This window comes from Felis catus, chromosome B3, assembly GCF_018350175.1.
Source record: "Felis catus isolate Fca126 chromosome B3, F.catus_Fca126_mat1.0, whole genome shotgun sequence".
Lineage (NCBI taxonomy): Eukaryota > Metazoa > Chordata > Mammalia > Carnivora > Felidae > Felis > Felis catus.
The window spans coordinates 5,276,880-5,296,541 of record NC_058373.1 but is presented as its reverse complement, the minus strand read 5'-3'; the positions used below and the strand labels follow the sequence as shown (position 1 = coordinate 5,296,541).

Below are 19,662 nucleotides of genomic sequence, written 5' to 3'. Positions count from 1 at the left end.
ATCAGGTCATGATCTCACAGTTTGTGGATTCGAGCCCCACTTCAGGCTGTGCTGACAGCTCAGAGCCTGGAGCCTGCTTCGGATTCTGTGTCTCCCTCTCTCTCTCTGCCCCTCCTCCACTCGTGCTCTGTCTCTCAAAAGTAAGAAGATTAAAAAAAACGTGAAAACTCACCAGAAGACAGCTAAGGTTTTTATATTAGTAGCAGACAAAACAGATTTTAAGGCAGAAAGCCTTTCCAGAGATAAACAGGCCACTGTTATAATGACAAAGAATTCAATTCACCAGAAACAACTTTAATTTTTTTTTTTCAATGTTTATTTATTTTTGGGACAGAGAAAGACAGAGCATGAACGGGGGAGGGGCAGAGAGAGAGGGAGACACAGAATCGGAAACAGGCTCCAGGCTCTGAGCCATCAGCCCAGAGCCCGACGCGGGGCTCGAACTCACGGACCGCGAGATCGTGACCTGGCTGAAGTCGGACGCTTAACCGACTGCGCCACCCAGGCGCCCCACCAGAAACAACTTTAAATTTGTATGGCCCATAAAGTAACTGCAAGACACGAGAAGTAAAACTGATAGAATGACAGGAAACAGACTATAATTCTAGATTTATAATTAGCTCTCAGTAATTGGTAAAACAAGCAACTACAAAAATCAGGAACCGCCCAGAAGACTTGAATAACGCCACCTTTGCAACTACAAGATGTACATTCTTTTCGAGAACAGACACTTACACAAGCTGACCACAAACTAGGCCATAAGGCAAGTCCCAACTATTTCAATGGATTAAAGTCACATGTTCTCCAACCAAATGTAGTTATGCCAGAAATCAATAATAAAAAGATAATTGGAAAAAAGTAACTGTTTTAGTATCCACTAATGACTCATGACTGAAGAAATAACAGTATGACTGTAAACAGTACGGCCGTATAATGATGGTTTTCATAACCCCATCCATCACTCTTGTAGCTGGCATGCTACTGGAAAGAACTTTCCCTTTTCCCCTATTCGCTTTTTATCAGTAAGGATTGATTCCTCATGTATTTGGTGGGTTGTAATCTATTGCTGTCATTATTTTCATGACCAAATGGTTTTGTATTTGATTAGGAGTAGTGAGCTCCTTCAAGCTGGCTCGTGCACTCTTTTTCATTTTTATTTTTTAATTTATTTTTTAATTGTTTTAATGTTTATTTATTTTTGAGAGAGAGAGAGAGAGAGAGAGACAGAGTGGAAGGGAGGGAGGGGCAGAGAGAGAGGGAGACACAGAATCCGAAGCAGGCTCCAGGCTCCTAGCTGTCAGCACAGAGCTGGACACGGGGCTTAAACCCACCAACCGTGAGATCATGACCTGAGCTGAAGTCGGACGCTTAACTGACTGAGCCACCCAGGCGCCCCTCTTCTTTATTTTCAAAAGTGCTAAAATACACATAATGTAAAATTTACCATCTTAATCATCTTTAAGCGTGCAGTTCAGTGGTATAAAGTGCGTTCACGTTGTCGTGCAACCAACTGCCAGAACTTTTTCATCTTGCAAAACTGAGCTTCTATCCCTGTTAAATAATAATTCTCTCCCTCCCCCTCCCCCAGTCCCTGATCATCACCATTCTTTCTGTTTCCATTTGATTACGTTAGTGGAACCATACAGTGTTTGTCTTTTTGTGACTGGTTTGTTTCTCAGCATATGGTCTTCAAGGATTATTCATGCTGTAGCATGTGACAGAATTTCCTTCCTTTTTTAAAGCTCAATGATATTCCATTGTATGGATCTCACACATTTTGCCCATCCACTCTTCTGTCCACAGACATCTGGGTTGCTTCCACTTTTTGGCTATTGTGAATAATGATGCTGTGAACATGTGTGTACGAGTATCTCTGAAACCCTGCTTTCAATTCTTTTGGGTATACACCCAGAAGTGGAATTTGTAGATTACACAGTAATTCTATTATTTTTCATTTTTGGGGGAATAGCCATACTACATTCCACAGAGTCTGTTCCATTCTACATCCCCACCAACAGTGCACAATTTCTCCATATCCTCATTTCTCCACATCCTCACCAACACTTGTTATTTTCTCTTTGTTGTCTTTGTTTTGCTTTTACAGTAACCATCCTAATGAGTGTGAGATGATATCTGGTGTTTTCGACATGCATTTCTCTAATAAATTAGCGGTGGTGAGCATCTTTCCATGTGCTTTTTGGCCATCTGTGCATCTTCTCTGACAAAATGCCCATTCAGGTCCTCTGCCCACTTTTAATTGGGTTGTTGTTTGTTTAAGGAACTATAGGAGTTCTTCATTCTGAACTAGGGGAAGGAGAGCAGGAGGGAGGCGTTACAAAGGGGCACGAGGAAGCTTCTGGGAGAGATGAGTATGTTCATGAACCTGACTGCAGTCATGGTACCTCATAGCAAAACTGATCAAAGTGTATGCTTTACATATTTGCAGTTTATTGTAGATCAATAAAGTTGTTTTTAAAAAAACAAAACCCAAAGACATCTTAGAAGACTGAAAAGTTTTGGGCAAATTTTATTTCGCGTTAGCCCTTCAACAACTAAAGACGACTAAACTGACGATTGTAATAATACAAAGTAACTGATAAAAAAAAGAATTTGGAAGTTTTCCTTCATTTCCTATGCTCTGAAACAATGTATTTAGCACTGGGATTATCTGGACTCTTAAAACGTTCAACAGAATTTCTCTGTGAAACCATTTACATCTAGTGTGCTTTTCTGCTTCCAGTGAGACAGTTTTTTCATAACCAACATGCTATGAAAATTGAGTTATTTAACTTCTAATCTTTGCTGGCATCAATTTTGGTAAATTGCATTTTTCTAAATAATTATCCATTTCATTTGAATTTTCAAATTCATTTAACACAGAAGTATGCAAATTAATATCATTAAAAATTTTTTTCCCCACTTGTCATTTGTTATTTTGTATTTGTGATTTTTCCCAATTTTCTTAAATTAGCATTAGTTTACCTGGTTTGTTAAACTAAGATCTAAGATTGTGATTTCTCAATCAAACGTTTTTCTGTTCTCCATCTCATTGACCTCTGCTTCGATCTTCATTTCTATTCTCTTGTGCTTTCTCTTGTTTTACTTTGTTGTTTTTATTCTAACTTTCTAAGTCTGGAATTTACTTCAGGTGTTTTCTTCCCTAAGTTTATAATGTGTTTAAGCCAATAAATTTCCCCCCAACCACTACTTTATACGTATCTTACAGAATCCTATTTGTTAGGTTTTGATTTCATTAGTCTTCAGGAATCCTTTATTTCAATTTGTATTTCCTTTCCAGCCAATAGTTCTTTATTCATTCTTTATTTATTTTTAATGTTTATTTTTGAGAGAGAGAGGGAGAGAGGGTGCCAGCAGGTGAGGGACAGAGGGAGAAGGGGGCAGAGGATCTGAAGTGGGCTCTGCACTGGCAGCACAGAGCCAAACTCGGGGCTCGAACCCACGAACCATTTAGATCATGACCTGAGCTGAAGTCAGACAGTTTACTGACTGAATCACCCAAGTGCCCCAACATCTAATAGTTCTTCAATGAAAGGGTTTTAATGTTCCATATGGGTTTTAAAATTTCTTTTTAAATTTCTAATTTTGTTGCATAGTGGTAAGGATTGTTTGTAACATTTCTACTTTATGGAAATTACTAACCTTTTTCTTGCGACCTAACATACGAACTATTTTTATGAATGTAAATGTACACTTAAGCAGATATTTAATTACTGTACTGATCTTGCTTTTCCATAGATTTTTTTTAAAAATAAAAAATGTAAGGGGCACCTGGGTGGTGCAGTCAGTTAAGCATCTGACTTTGGCTCAGGTCATGATCTCACGGCTGTGAGTTCAAGCCCTACATCGGGCTCTGTGCTGACAGCTTCGAGACTGGAGCCTACTTTGGATTCTGTGTCTGCCTCTCTCTGCCCCTCCCGTGCTTGTGCTCTGTCTCTGTCTTTCAAAAATGAATAAATGTTAAAAATATTAAAAAAAAAATAAAAATTTAAAAAATTAAAAAAAAAAAAAGAAATCTCATGTTTGGAAGTAAATATACTTGCAAATAAACCATGGATCAAGTAAGAGATCACAATGGGTACTGGAATATATTTGGAACTGAATAATAATGAAAGTCCACATATAAAAATGTGATATGCAACGTAAGAGGTAGTGACAGGGAAATGTACAGCCTTCATTGTTAGAAAAGAAGGCTAAATATGAGCAGAAAGCATCTATTCAATGAAGTTAGAAGATAAAAACAAACTAAGCCTGATGAGAAAAGAGAAAGAAGTGTTTCTGTGAAAACACTTAGCAAGAACAAGAGAAAAGACACAAATCAGTATCAGGAGTGAAAGAAGAGACTTAAAATTAACTACATTGCCCACAGACATTGAAACATCGTTTTCAGGGGCGTCCGGGTGGCTCAGTAGGTTAAGCGGCCGGCTCTTGGTTTTGGTTCAGGTCATGATCTCACCATTTGTGAGTCTGACCCAACACTGGGTTCCACACGGACAGTGCAGAGCCTGCTTGGGATTCTCTCTCTCTGCCCCGCACCTCGTGCTTCCTCTCTCTTTCTCAAAATAAATAATAAACTTAAAAAATGTCATAACAGATTCTGAATAATGTGCCAATAAAATTAAATTTAGATGAAATGGACAAATTTCTTTAAAAATTAACTTGCACTCACGAAGAAACAGAACTGTCTGTGGTCAAGGCTTGCCCTGCCAGACATATAAAGATTTAACAACACAAACAAAAAAAAGTCTTTAAAAACATAGGGGTGATGGTGTAAGGACAGGAAGACCAGTGGAAGAGAATAAAGCACCCAGAAACAAGCCCGTGCACAATTTATAACAATTTATGACATTTATCACCACAGAACACTAGCAAATGAGTCTTTTCGGTAGTTGGTGCTGGTACCCTGGATATCTACATGGGGAAGAAAGGAAATTTACACCGTACTTCACTCCAGACACATAAGTCACTTTCAAGTGAATAGAACTTGTCAGTTTAAGGGATTTCTCAAATAAGATACAAAAAGCACTAACAAAAAAGAAAAAAATAAAATTGAATTATTTAAGAATCTTTTATGTGTCATTTACCTTAGAACAGCACCAAGACTTTTGAAACAGCTGAGTACAGAGAAAAGCAAGGTACCGATTACACAAAAGTCGGGATAACGATTATCTTTGGGATAGAGGATGAACAGGGCACACACAGGGCTTCTGAAGGTGTTAGCTATGCCCTATTTCTTACCGGAGACATATGTACAGGGGTATGTGCTTTGATAAATACATCATTAAGCTATTTCAGGAGTCCCCAGAGACCTCGCCCTAACATTCGCTGATTTGCTGGAATAACTTACAGGACTCAGCATATAGTCCTACCAACAGCTAAGGACACACAGCCAGATCAGCAAGGGGAAAAGACACACCAGGCAGAGTCTGGGGGAATCCAGGTGCCACCTTCCTGTGCTCTCTCCTCTCACAAGGGCACATTCTCTCAATGAAGACGCAGCTACGTGCAACATTTCTGCCCCAGGAAACGTGTCAGAGACTCAAAGTCTAGGGTTTTTATCGGGGGCTGGTCCCAGAAGCACCTCTGCCCACCAAAAACATGGACTCTCAGAATGAAAGCAGGCATTAGAGTTCCAGGTGGGCAAAACAACCATGTTGGCGTAGGAGAGGTTTCAAAAGCCCAGTTCCCACTCGCCAGCCAAGAACCAATCTTGCAAGCAGGACTTTCTAAAGAGAAGTCTCAGGCCTGCAATGTTAACTCATACACAGGTGTTCTTTGCACTTTTCTCTATGAAATAGAACATATTGCACAATAAAAGATATTTAAAAAATGGGTGACCAACATATTATTAAATCTGTGTTTAAAAGCCACAGAGAAGACATCTGCAATATATACAACTGACAAATAGTGTAAGGAACGTATAAACAATTCCTGTAAGACAGTTGCAAAGAAAGACAAAAAACCTGAACAGGCTCTTTTAAAATGCAGAAACAGTCCATAAACACAATTAAGGTCCTCAACTTCACAATAGTCTAGGGGATTGAAACCACAAGAAAATACTACCATACATATACCTACTAAAGAGGCAAAAATAGGGGCGCCTGGGTGGCGCAGTCGGTTAAGCGTCCGACTTCAGCCAGGTCACGATCTCACGGTCGGTGAGTTCGAGCCCCGCGTCGGGCTCTGGGCTGATGGCTCAGAGCCTGGAGCCTGTTTCCCATTCTGTGTCTCCCTCTCTCTCTGCCCCTCCCCCGTTCATGCTCTGTCTCTCTCTGTCCCAAAAATAAATAAACGTTGAAAAAAAAAAATTTAAAAGAGGCAAAAATAAAAACACAATATCAAATGGGGGGCACCTGGGCGGCTCAGTTGGTTGAGCTTCCGACTTTGGCTCAGGCCATGATCTCGTGGTTTGTGAGTTCGAGCCCCACGTCAGGCTCTGTGGCGACAGCTCAGAGCCTGGAGCCTGTTTCAGATTCTGTCTCCCTCTCTCTCTGCCTCTCCCCCACTCGCGCTCTCTCTCAAAAATAAAATAAGAACATAAAAAAACATTTTTTTAAACACAGTATCAAATATTAGCAAAGATGTGGGACAATGGTTAAGTCTCACACACTGGTGGAAGGGCGGTGCAACCACTTTTGAAAACAATTTGGCCTTTAGGAAGGTAAAAGGTACACATATTCTTTGACCCAGTAGTTTTCTGAGTTACGTGTACAAATTCATGAACATGCACCCGAGGACATATGCACAAGAACATTTACAACAACATCAATAGCCAAAATCTGAAACCAATCCAAATGCCATCAAAGCAGGAAGGATAAAAATAAACAAACAAAAAAACTCCAGAATGGATAAACTGTAGCAACAATCACATAAAGGAATATTCTATGGTGATCATATAAATTTTTACTAAAAAAATTTTAAAAATTAAAAAAACCTGTATCTACAATATGAAAGAATCTCACAAACATAATGTTGAAGCAAACAAGACAAAGTAGAATACATAAATTCTCACCCTATTTGTAGATCTCAAAACCAGTCAAGACTGAACTATATTACTTATGGATGCATACACAGGATATACCATGAAGGCAAGAAAATTACCACAAAATCAGAATAGTTCTCTCTAGTGTGGGGAGGAAGTTATAATGAGGGGAGCTACACTTCTGGGGTACCAGTAATACCTATTTTTTGATCTGTTTGATGGTTATGTGCAACTGAAACTTTATAATTATCTTTATGTTTACATAATTTTAATGTGTAATTAAACTTTATAACTTTTTAATAATTATTCTTTAAATTATATATACTACGTACTTTCTAGGGTATTATGTATCTTTCTCAAAAAATTTGAGAAAGAAAAATTAGCAAAAATAACAAATAAAGGATTAACGTTACAAACATACAAAGAAGGGTGCATGGGTGGCTCAGTCGGTGTCTGACCCTTGATCTCAGCTCAGGTCTTGATCTCAGGGTCATGAGGCTCCCATGTTGGAGCCTACTCAAAAAAACAAACAAAACCATACAAAGAACATCCAAGTTGCCATGAACAAATGATCCAGGAGTATAAACACACAGTTCACCAGAATATATAGACATTAAATAAACTTAGGAAGAAACATTCAACTTTTCTAGTAATTAATAGTATGAAGCAACATTTCATACCTATTAAATCAAGGAGAGTGGAATACTGTGATAATTTATAAGGTAAATGGCAACCATGAAGACTGAGTAGCTGCATGGAATAATTTAATATTGGGAAAACAAAAGACTAAATCATGAGTGCATTATGCTTACAGCTAAGAAAGCTGCATAGCTAAAATTTGTAAAGAACTCATGAAAAAGGAAAATAGCTGATATGATTTAAAGACACGATTATGACTGTAATATTTTCCTGGATATTGCAAATATGTTTCATTAAGATACAGGAATTTTTTTTTTAATTTTTTTTTCAACGTTTATTTATTTTTGGGACAGAGAGAGACACAGCATGAACGGGGGAGGGGCAGAGAGAGAGGGAGACACAGAATCGGAAACAGGCTCCAGGCTCTGAGCCATCAGCCCAGAGCCTGACGCGGGGCTCGAACTCACGGACCACGAGATCGTGACCTGGCTGAAGTCGGACACTTAACCGACTGCGCCACCCAGGCGCCCCAAGATACAGGAATTTTTAAACAAAGAACACTCAATAGTTCCTTGTGATTCTAGAGAACAAATTCCACGTCATAACCCCAAGACCTTTCACAAATTGACTTCAACTTGTATTTTTCACTCAATGCCAGGCATCATGCTAGGCACTAGAGTACGGAGATGGGCAAGACATAATTACTCCCCTCAGTGAGCTCCTAGGCTGGCAGGAAACAGACATACCAACAACTAATTACAACTTAGTGAAGTAAGTCCCACGAGAAAAGGTTTCTTCTTAAAAGTCTAGGACTTCCTGGAGCACCTGGCTGGCTCAGTAGGAAGTGCACCCAACTCTTGATCCCGGGGTTGTGCGTGCGAGCCCCACGTTGGGTGTTGAGATTACTTAAATAAATAAGACTTTAAAAAAAAAAACAAACACAAAATGTGACTTCCCACAGAAACAGACACACAAATACGGAGAATAAACTCATGGCTGTCAGAGAGAAGGGAGGGACATGGGCAAAATGGGCAACATAGATGAAGAGGAGTGGGAGGTACAGGCTTCCAGTAATGAAATGACTAAGTCTAGGGGTTGAAAGGTACAGCCTAGGCAATAGTCAATGGTACTGTAACAGCCTTGTGTGGTGACAGATGGTAGCTATGCTTGTGGTGAGCTAATATATAGTCGTCAACTCACTATGATGTACACCTGAAACTAATGTAACACTGTGCTTCAACTATACTGCAATTTAAAAAGGAGGTGGGGGTGAGTCTATGGCTTCCCAGATGAAGGAAAAACTCAAGAAAATCGTAGAGAAGCTTTCCAAAGAACATTGAATTGGAGCCCAGGTGGAACCTTCCAGACAGGGTGCAGATGTGAAGGGTAGTCTATGCACTATTCGTACCAAGTCTGAGGCACATAGCAGGTGGCTGGAGACTGTTTAAAAGCCTCGGGGTTGGGGCGCCTGGGTGGCGCAGTCGGTTAAGCGTCCGACTTCAGCCAGGTCACGATTTCGCGGTCCGTGAGTTCGAGCCCCGCGTCAGACTCTGGGCTGATAGCTCAGAGCCTGGTGCCTGCTTCTGATTCTGTGTCTCCCTCTCTCTCTGCCCCTCCCCCGTACATGCTCTGTCTCTCTCTGTCCCCCCCAAAAAATAAATAAACGTTGAAAAAAAAAAAATTTAAAAACCTCGGGGATCCCACTACGGGCAATGGAGACCCACTGGGGCTTTCAGCATTTAGGTCCCGAGAGTATTTTGCAATTACTTTGGACCTCTTTGTTCTATCCTTTTTTCCCTTAAGAGAAATATATATTGGGGTGCCTGGGTGGCTCAGTTAAGCATCCAACTTCAGCTCAGGTCACGGTCTCACAGTTCACAAGGTCAAGCCCGACACTGGGCTCTCCACTGTCAGTGCAGAGCCTGCTTCGAATCCTCTGTCCCCTTCTCTCTGCCCTCCCCAGCTCTTGCTCACTCTCTCTGAAAAATAAATTAACATTAAAAAAGGAAAGAAATATATAAAAATATAAAAAATATATATTGATGTTAAAATATCTATTTAGTTAAAATTAGTATTTTTTAAAATATTTATGTATTCATTTTGAGAGAGAGCAAGCAGGGGAGGGGCAGAGAGAGGGAGAGACAGAATCCTAAGTAGGCTTCATACTATCAACACAGAGCCTAACTTGGGGCTCGATCCCACGAATGATGGGATCATGACCTGGGCTGATATTAAGAGTCAATGCTTAACTGACTGAGCCATCCAGGCACCCCTTAGTTAAAATTAGTATTAACAATATATTTATGTTTAACTTTTATACATATTCCTTTTAATTTTAAATTTCCAACATACAATAAAAAGTTGACACCCATGTATTTACCAACCAAATTTAAGAAGTTAAATTCTTGGGGCGCCTGGGTGGCGCAGTCGGTTAAGCGTCCGACTTCAGCCAGGTCACGATCTCGCGGTCCGTGAGTTCGAGCCCCGCGTCAGGCTCTGGGCTGATGGCTCAGGGCCTGGAGCCTGTTTCCGATTCTGTGTCTCCCTCTCTCTCTGCCCCTCCCCCGTTCATGCTCTGTCTCTCTCTGTCCCAAAAATAAATAAAAAACGTTGGAAAAAAAAAATTAAAAGAAGTTAAATTCTGTCCTATTTCTCTTTCAAAGACATAAAACATTTTGGATGTATTTAAAATCACACACATCCATCATTCACTCCACTGATCTCCTTCTCTTCCCTCCCTCCTCACAGATAATACTGACTACCCCAAAGTGGATGCCTATGGTTTATCTGAATGTTGTTCTTTTACTACACATCCAACACTATGGGCTTTGCCCAGTTTTTTAACTCTGGGTTTCTTTATCACTAAAATGAAGGCAAGAGCTGCCTTTCCCAGTCAGTGGATTAGAAATAGAACGCTGAAGTGCCTGGGTGGCTCAGCTCGTTGAGCATCTGACTCTAGATTTCGGTTCAGGTCATGATCAACCCACGGTTGGTGGGTCTGAACCCCACATCGGGCTCTGCGCTGACAGTGCAGAGTCTGCTTAGGATTCTCTCTCTCTCTTTCTCTCACTCCCTCTCTCTGCCCCTCCATCATTCTCTCATAAAAGAAAAAAAATTAAGAAAAAAAGATACAGAACGTATGTGGTAGCTATCATCATCACGACTGCCACTGAAAGGAACTCAACACCCAGGAATTTTCGCTTCTTCCAAGGAGACCATAAGCTGCTTTCTGATGTTTATTTATTTTGGGGGGAGAGAGACAGAGAGACAGAGCATGAGCGGAGGGGCAGAGAGACAGAGACACAGAATCGAAGCAGGCTCCAGGCTCCGAGCTGTCAGCACAGAGCCCAAGGCGGGGCTTGAGTCCACTGATCATTTGATCGCGACCTGAGCCGAATCTGGACGCTTAACTGACTGAGCCACCCAGGCGCCCCTATAAGCTACTTTCTGACAGCACCCTAGCTAACAAAATGTTTACTCAATTTAGGTCTATTTTCATTTCCCATATGGAATACTTCTGCCTTCTTTCCCAATTTCTGACCTCTAACCCAGGCTCTGCCATTACTGTCCCTTAACCTTGACAGGGGCACAGGAATGCTACTTATCCACATCGGTGGCACCAGGAGCTGTCAGGTGCCTGCTCCATCTCAGGCCAATAGCTGCCCAAAGTTCTGAGTAACCTGAGGGCAGGTGAGGACTATGAGAGGAAGCCTGGTGTTGTGGCAGATGCCTGGGAGTCAGGCAGCTCTTTCCACACAGGGACAAGCTCTTTGGGCTTTAGATTCTCCTTGTCAAAAATGAGCACAGGTTTACCTACTTCTCCGGGTGATGGTGGTAACAGAACCCTCACCATGTAGCAAGTCCCCTTTGGAGCATTTATTGCATATATTAAGCCACTTAATCCTAACAAAACCTCCAGGGTGCAGAACACATGATTTCCCCTACACGACAGAAGGAAACCGAGGCACTTAGTTTAAAAGACGAGTGGACAATCACAGAGCTAGTAGGTGGAAGAGCCCGGATTCGAAGCCAGGAAAAGTGATGCGGGCTGTGTCCTTAACCACCTCCCTCTGCGGAGGTATTGTGGGGCTACAATTGTAAGCAAATGGGTCCCAGGCACGTGGCACACAGTACGCCCAAAATACGGTAGCCCGGCTCGTGACCGTGGAAAGCTCGAGAAAAAGTGCAGTTTCGGTCTTCACCGGGGAGATGGGGGAAGTGCCAGAGGTCTGGGCTGGGATCATCCACAGACTGCAGTGTGCCTGGCCCTGTGGTAGGTACCGGAGTACACCAACAAGAACACAATGGGTGCCAGGCCGGCTCTTCCACCGACACCGGGGGCGATCCCGGCCCCACCCCCGGGCCTGTTTCCCCGTCTGGGAACACGCGTGCTTTTTCTCGCGTTCTCTCGGGCTCCGGGCCGCGACAGAGGGCTCCGCGGGCCTCGCCCAACTGGGACGGGCAACGGAGAACCTTCCTCTCCGGCCCCGGGCCGGGTCGCCGGGAGCGGGGCTGGGCTGGGCGGTGCCGGGCCCGCAGTCCTGTCAAGTTCAAGCGCGCCGCACTCACCTCTCCCGCAGGCTCGCAGCGGGCGGAACCCCGGTCCAAACTCCCCGCGCCGCCGCCGCAGCCCCCGCGCCGCGCGCCAGCTCACTTCGCGCCGGAAACCGGCCGATTCCGATTGGTTGCTTCCTGAGGAGACCGACCAGTGCCCTTGCCCCGTGGTACTTGTCCCCGCCCCCGTGGGCTGCTGGGGCGGGGGTGTTCCCAACGCCCAATCAGAGTCTGAGATCCGAGGTCAGGTGACCGTGGTTCAACGTGGGCTTCCGGCACTCTCGGGATCTTTGTTGTCCTTGGGTTTCTTAGCGTCGGGGGAGGCTTTAAAGAAGACAGGCGCCTGGAAGCGAGCTGGGGTGAAAAACCCCGGAACTGAGAGGAGCCTGAGACTTGGCAGTTCCCACAGGCCAGGTCAAAGCTCTGCACCCCTGCCTCTTTGGCTCTTATCCGCTGTCTCTGTGAGACTTGGGGGGATTCTGCTCTCCACCCCCTTGTAGAGCTGGCCTCTGCCCCAATACGTGAGCGACTGTAAATTGTCATTGACGGGGAAAGGGATCTCAAACTCAGATGCCTCGGTGGACAGGTGAGGTACCTGAGTGAGAAGCCATGCTGCTGTTCCAGTTGATTGTTGACACGCGCGACTGTGGGCTCTGTGATGCCAGATCTTTTTTTTTTTTTTTTAATTTCCTTCCCTTCCTTCTTTTCCTCCCACCCTTCCGCTTCCCTCTCTACTTTCCTCCCTTCCTTACTTCCCTTCTCTTCTAAGAAAAATTGAAAACGTGTTTATGTGTGAAATCCGCCGATTTTAAAATGCTACAAAAATAACACCGCAGTCAAACAAAACGCATTATTGTTAAATTACTGTCTATAGGAAAAAGCAAAAGCAGGTTTTTAATAGCCAAAAGGCCAAATAGGAAGCAAGATGGAGACAAGGTACAAGGTATGAAAAATCTACCAAAAGAGAAAGCTGAGTACACTTAGACTCAAAAGGAGGGTACTACCCAGAATGGTAGGGTCGTCTCAGAACTCAATGAGGTGAAACCCAGCTGAAATTGCCTGGGCCACACACTGCCTGAATTCTCCTTTAGCTTTTTTCTTCATTGTCCTTCACATTTCTGCCTTCCCTAGTGCCAGTCATTGTGCTAAGCTCTTGAGAACTTTCTCATGGAGCGCACAGGATGTTAGACGTAGGCGTCGGTGGAGGAGGCGGACACTTGCACATTGATGACAAAAGCGATAGGAATAGTGATCATATTATGGGAGTACCTAGGAAGGACACATCTACAGAGTGGCAGCTTTAGGTGGGATTCTGAGAGATGAGTAAGAGGTACGATTTGGAAGCAAAGGCCAGGAAACTGGAAAGACGACAATAAGGTACCTTTGAGGAAATGGCAGGGAAGTGAGCAATATGGAGAGATGATACTCGAGAGGAAACGGACCAGATCTCAGTTTGGACTTCACCCTAAAGGTAAGTGGCAATTGTTGGATGTGGCGACAAGTGGGATAGGGGAGAGCCTGGTGCCATAATATTAAGTGAAATGAATGATTTTACATATACGTGTATATGTATGGATCTCCACCACCCAGATCCAGGTATGTACCATTTCCAGCACCTGGTAAGATTCCCTTGTGGAGCTTCCCAGCTCGCTCTCCCCCCAGCAGCAACCTGGTATTACACAGCGTATATTCTTCTGTAACTGCTTTTTTTTTTTTTCTCAACATAGTATCTGTGAGCTTTATTTATATTGTATGTACCAGAGACTCATTCTCTTTTATTACTAATTTTGTGAAAACTGTGAAATGGCCCCCAAAATCCTACTTTTTGTCCAGTGAAAAATAAGGTGTTGTCTAGCACACCCTCAGGGTATCTGATCCCATGTAGGCTCTATGCCTTTCATTGTCTTCGAGATAAAGAACATCTCTAAATTGTTTTAAAGACAGGTTCTTGTCTATAGAAATGCAAATTGTGTCCAGAGGAACGCATTTAATTATTGTCAATTTGATCAGTTCTGCCAGTTTTGCATCTATTTGTAAAGTATTTCATTATTTCTCTATAGTATATATGTGTGGTACTTTGAATTTTCCTTTGTACTATCTTTCTGGATCTCATTAATTAATGAGTTAAATAAAACCTTTGACATGTGTTTATTTTATGTCTTTATAAGAGTCATGATTATCCTTGATTTTAAAAACCATTCTTTTATCAACAGTATGCAATTGTATGAGCATGCTACAATTTATTTATCCATTCATCTAATGATGGACATTTGAGTTTTTTCCCTTTGGCTATCACAAATAAAACTGCTGTGGACGTTTTTACATAAGTCTTTTGTGATCGTATGCATCACTTCTTCTTTGGGGGTAAACAGTATCTAGGAATAGGGTTTCTGGGCCATAGGGGTAAGCGTGTATTTACCTTTGGTAGAAACAGTCATGTTTCCAAAGCGGGTGTATCATTTTATACTACCACTAACACCGTGTAAGTGTCCCATTATCTGTATCTTCATCAGCATTGAAATGGCCAATCCTTTTCATTTTAGCCATTCTGCAGGGTGTTTAATGGTATCTCCTTGTTGTTTAACTTACTATAGAAGGTTTTCAGGAGAAGAGTAACGTGGACAGTTCCTTTCCAACCCTGGGCCCAGCAGAATGGCTCCTGCATAGCAGGGTGGTGAGAAGGAGACGCGCCATTCTGCCATCACCAAGGTACTGACCAGAGAACACATCATCAGCATTCACGAGCACATCCATGGAGTGGAGTTCAAGAAGCGTGCCCCTCGGGTACTCAAAGAGATCCAGAGATTTTCCAGGAGGGAGATGGAAACTCCAGATGTGCACATGGACACCAGGCTCAACAAAGCTGTCTGGGCCAAAAGGTGTAAGGAATGTTCCACACCGTATCCGTGTGCGGTAGGCTAGAAAACAAAACGAGGATGAAGATTCACCGATACAGCTCTATACGTTAGTTGCCTATGTACCTGTCACCACTTTCAAAAATCTACAGACCAGTAATGTGGATGGGAGCTAATCGCTGATTGTCAAATAAAGGTATAAAACTGCAACAAAACAAAACAAAACACAAGTAACTCGAACAGATTTTAGAAAGCTCTTTTTGGTTGTTATGTGGAGAATGACATTTGTACACCAATGCTCATAGCAGTGTTATTGACAATAGCCAAAAAACCACATCTATTGGCAGATGAGTGGATAAACAAATATGATATCTATAGGCAATGGAATATTACTCAGTCTTAAAAAGGGATAAAATTCTGACACATGTAACAATATGAACCTTGAAGAAATTACACTAAATAAAATAAGCCAGGCACAGAAGGACAATTACCGTGTGATTCCACGAACATCAGGTACCCAGAATTCGGAGGCAGAAAGTAAAGTAGTGGTTACCAGGGTTTGGGGCGGAGGGTATAATAAGGAGTTACTGTTAAACAGGTAAAATTTGTTTGGGATGATAAAAGAGGTCTGGAGACGGATGCTGGTGATGGTTGCACAACACTGTGAATGTAACTGACGTCACTCAACTGTACACGTAAGATGTTTAATGTTAAATTTTATGTCCTCTACACTTTGACACACACAGGGACACACAGGTATGCACACGAGCCTGGTATTCTGGGTCTGAGAACTGAGCAGTGGCTCCTGTCTCCATGGAACCTGTAAAATTTCGATTTATAGAAGTGACTGAGTGAGGACACAGAGAGATTTTATTACTCTGTGTTTCCTGAGAGGAGGAAGCACGCCACACGGGGCCACGTGGGGAAGCAACAGGTGTGGTCAGGACGCAGAGAGGAGCAAGGAGAAACCTAAGCCAGACACTTAATCGGGGTTCGTACAGGGAAGGCAAGCCAGGGCAGGGAAAGTGGCTTGGGATTGGCTAGTGTGAATAATCCTGTGAAGTGTGAAGGCCCCAGGCTTGGGGACTGTTCCCAGATGTCTAGTACCTGGCCCTGAAATGATTTCGTCCAGGGCAAACATTGGCATAGCGTAGGAGAGTCAGATAAGGAGGTGGCTGTGTTAGGGACTTGAGATTGGCTGCAGGGTTTCTGATATGACTTTCTGTGCTTGAAAAAGTAGGATCACCCAATCACGCCTTGGCTCTTCATTTGGCAGTGTGTTTAGTAGATGTCAAAAGGACAAATACAGAATGTAAAAAACAAAACACAGAACAGTTGGCCCTGTGGCTGTCTGGTACCAAGGAAACTTTCAGGTGACGGTAGCGGAGACTTTCAGGAAGTAGGGCCTAAGTTGCTCGAAACAACACAGGAAACATTTTCAGAACATTTTACTATGAGCGTGAAAAAGAGGAACAGGTGGGAAGTATAAGGAGTCCTTCCAGGCCAGCCCATAACTCGGTTTTCCATTTATATGGCATTAGCCAAAAAAAAACAGACTTGAAATTTTTGGCCTCTAATAACGTATTTTTAAATTTTTTTAATGTTTATTTATTTTTGAGGGAGAGAGAGAGAGAGACAGAGCACTACCAGGGGAAGGGTAGAGAGAGGGAGACACAGAATCCGAAGCAGGCTCCAGGCTCTGAGCTGTCGGCACAGAGCCCAACGCAGGGCTCGAACTCACAAACCGCGAAGATCATGACCTGGGTCAAAGTCAGCTGTCCAACCGACTGAGCCACCCAGGTGCCCCTCTAATAATATTTTTGTCAAATTTGCAAACTGTATTAAAAACATGATGTTGAAGGGGTGCCTGGGTGGCTCATAGGGTTAAGCGCCTGACTTCGGCTCAGGTCATGATCTCAGGTCATGAGGCAGGTGTCTTGTGGGAGTCAGTCTCCATGACCCAAAGTACAATGGGTGGCCCAGCTGGATACGGAAGGTCACAGCCTCAGGGTCTATGAGAGCCTCTATTCCCAGGAGAGTCCAGTGTGTAGCCAGTTATCATTGTTTTAATAGCGTACAGCGTGAGGCTTAGAGGGCTCGTTTCTTGCATCACAAGCCTTTGACCAACTTATTGCCATCGTAAGTAGTCTAGAAACTCCAGAAGGCATAAGAAGAGGTTGCCAAAGACTCTACAGTGAAGGGGTTTCTGAGGGCATTAATGGGAGTGCCTGCTGATTTTAATTTGGAAGTAAAACTTGTAAATGAGGAGTATGTTGCCACCGGCCCCCCAAAGGACTAAAAGGTACAGGAACTATATGTCCGCAATGAGTGTGTCAAATGAGTCTCCTTGGAGAAAGATGTCATCATGGCATACCTGTGCTCCTGGTGGACACGGTGAAGATCTTATCTGCACAGACTGCATGCGGTGGCAAATCTGTTGAGGCTCCCCATGCCTGGAAAAGGTACGTTGTGTCCCCTCAGAGGTGAAGGCAGAGCACCGATGAGAGGCTGTTGAAACGGGGACTCGATGTAATGTATTAGCCACATTTATAAGAGCAAAATATAAACCCATTACTGACTGGATAGGTTCAGTAAATTTATTTTTGAGAGCGAGTGAGAGTGAGCACAAGTTGGGGAAAGAGGCAGAGGGAGGGAGGGTGGGGGGGAAAGAGAGAGAGAATCTTAAGCAGGCTCCACGTTCAGCACAGAGCCCCGCTCGGGGCTCAATCCCATGACCCTGGCAACACGACTTGAGCCAAAATCAAGACTTGAAATGCTCAACCGACTGAGCCACCCAGATGCCCCCAGATTCAGTAATTTTAATAATATCAGATGTTGGGTATGAGGGCCAGAGCATTAATGATGCAGTAATCCACCACGAGCCACCTGTTGTAGACTGAATATTAGTCTCCTTCCGAAACTAATACATTGAAGCCCCACCCCCACTGGGACTGTATTTGGAGATAAGGCCTTTACGGACACAACTAAGATTAAATGAGTTCATGAGAGGGGCGCCTGGGTGGCTCAGTCGGTTAAGCGTCCAACTTCAGCTCAGGTCACGATCTCGAGGTCCGTGAGTTCAAGCCCCGCGTCAGGCTCTGGGCTGATGGCTCAGAGCCTGGAGCCTGCTTCTGATTCTCTCTCTGCCCCTCCCCCGTTCATGCTCTGTCTCTCTCTGTCTCAAAAATAAATAAAAATGTTAAAAAAAAAAAATGAGGTCATGAGGGTGGGCCCCTAGTCCAACGGGACTGGTGGCTTTACAAGAAGAGGAAGAGAGAGATTTCTTTTTCTCTGCACCACACACGCAAGGCCACGTGAGGACACAGTGAGAAGGCCTACAGGCCGGGAAGAGAGGCCTGACCAGAAACTGAATCAGCCAACACCTTGATCTTGGACTTCCCAGCTTTCATAACTGTGAGAAAATAAATTCCTGCTATTGAAGTCACCCATTCTGTGCTATTTGGTTATGACAACCCAAGCTGACTGATACAGCACCTTTTGTTTTTTCCAGGTTTAAGAAACAGGCGAAATTGGGCTGTCAAATGGAGAAGCAGTGGGGATAATCACCCCTTTGTTAATTAGGTTTTAATCCTTGAAGGACCTATTGTAACTTACATTGGGCCATAATAGCTATTTTAACTAAGGGGTGTCTGGAGTCCACTGTCTCGAGCCAATCTGTAACTGCTAAAGATTTAGTTTCTTGGGTTGTTAAAAAATGTCTATTTATTTTGAGAGCCAGAGAGAGAGCACACACAAGTGAGCAGGGGAGGGGCAGACGGAGAGGGAGAGAGAGAGAACCCAAGCAGGCTCTGCACTGTCAGCGCGCGGGGTTAGATCTCACGAAACACGAGATCACGACCTGACCTGAAATCAAGAGTCAAAGGCTTACCCAACTGAGCCACCCAGGTGCCCCAGCCAAGGATTTAGTTTTAATTTATTGTTGATTGCATTAGAGCGTGTGTGTCCAATATGGCATATTTTTAGGGCAATGGGTATTCTGACTATGGAAAATTTAGGCAAGGCTATAAAGTGAGACATTTCTAGGTTGTTGGTTTTTTTTTTTTTTTTCTCTAGCTTATATTTAATTAGTTTCTTAAGATTATAGCAGGCACGATGTTTAAGTTTAGTGGAATCTCTGGCTCTAACTACAATCTGAGCCCCAGTATTAAAACCATAAAGTTTTGTCAATTGGTACATTTTGCAACTGCTAGAGTTAATTTAGAGCTTGGGCTGCAGACACACAAAAGACAATCAGCATTGTTTTTATCTTTTTGTTATACAAATTGTTTTAGTATGTAAGTTTTTTGTACATAAACTTTGGATTTCCAATTGGGTCAAATTAAGGAAATGTCTTTTAGTTAGATATCATGTATACATATGGAAAGTATCTATTATACATTTGTGTTAAAATATTATATAGATATATAATCTATTTAGTTACCTTTTATTTTCTCCCTCTGCATCTAGGGATGTTTTGTTCTTTTTTCTCTGCCTACCGTTTCTCTGTTTCAGGCTTTTAGCTGCCCAAAAGAGTGGTTTCTAGTTTCTGTCTCCAGCTGGTAAGAGGAAAGACGGAGAAGAGCCCCAATATTTCCACAACCTAACCTGTCCCTT

The 19,662-nt window shown here is 43.1% G+C and overlaps 2 protein-coding genes and 1 pseudogene across 16 annotated transcripts in view; 1 reads left to right on the top strand and 2 right to left on the bottom strand.

The window, feature by feature from the left end:
- Positions 1 to 12,355, bottom strand: part of BLM (BLM RecQ like helicase) — an 89,384-nt gene extending 77,029 nt beyond the window's left edge. For 2 of the 3 annotated variants that reach the window (XM_045058760.1, XM_019831839.3), the window contains exon 1: positions 12,209 to 12,355. The gene's annotated coding sequence lies outside the window, so the exon portion shown is untranslated. The remainder of the gene's footprint in view (positions 1 to 12,208) is intronic. The other variant, XM_023254891.2, reaches the window with a different exon arrangement.
- A 1,970-nt stretch (positions 12,356 to 14,325) lies between these two features.
- CRTC3 (CREB regulated transcription coactivator 3) overlaps positions 14,326 to 19,662 on the bottom strand; it is a 156,198-nt gene continuing 150,861 nt past the window's right edge. For 10 of the 13 annotated variants that reach the window (XR_006598817.1, XR_006598819.1, XR_006598815.1 and 7 more), the window contains 2 exons: positions 17,423 to 17,556; positions 14,326 to 15,111 (listed from right to left, as the gene is read on the bottom strand). The gene's annotated coding sequence lies outside the window, so the exon portion shown is untranslated. Of the gene's footprint in view, positions 15,112 to 17,422; positions 17,557 to 19,489; positions 19,605 to 19,662 lie in introns of all 13 variants that reach the window. The other 3 variants (XR_006598821.1, XR_006598822.1, XR_006598823.1) reach the window with 3 other exon arrangements.
- LOC109500481 lies at positions 14,841 to 15,529 on the top strand (annotated as a pseudogene).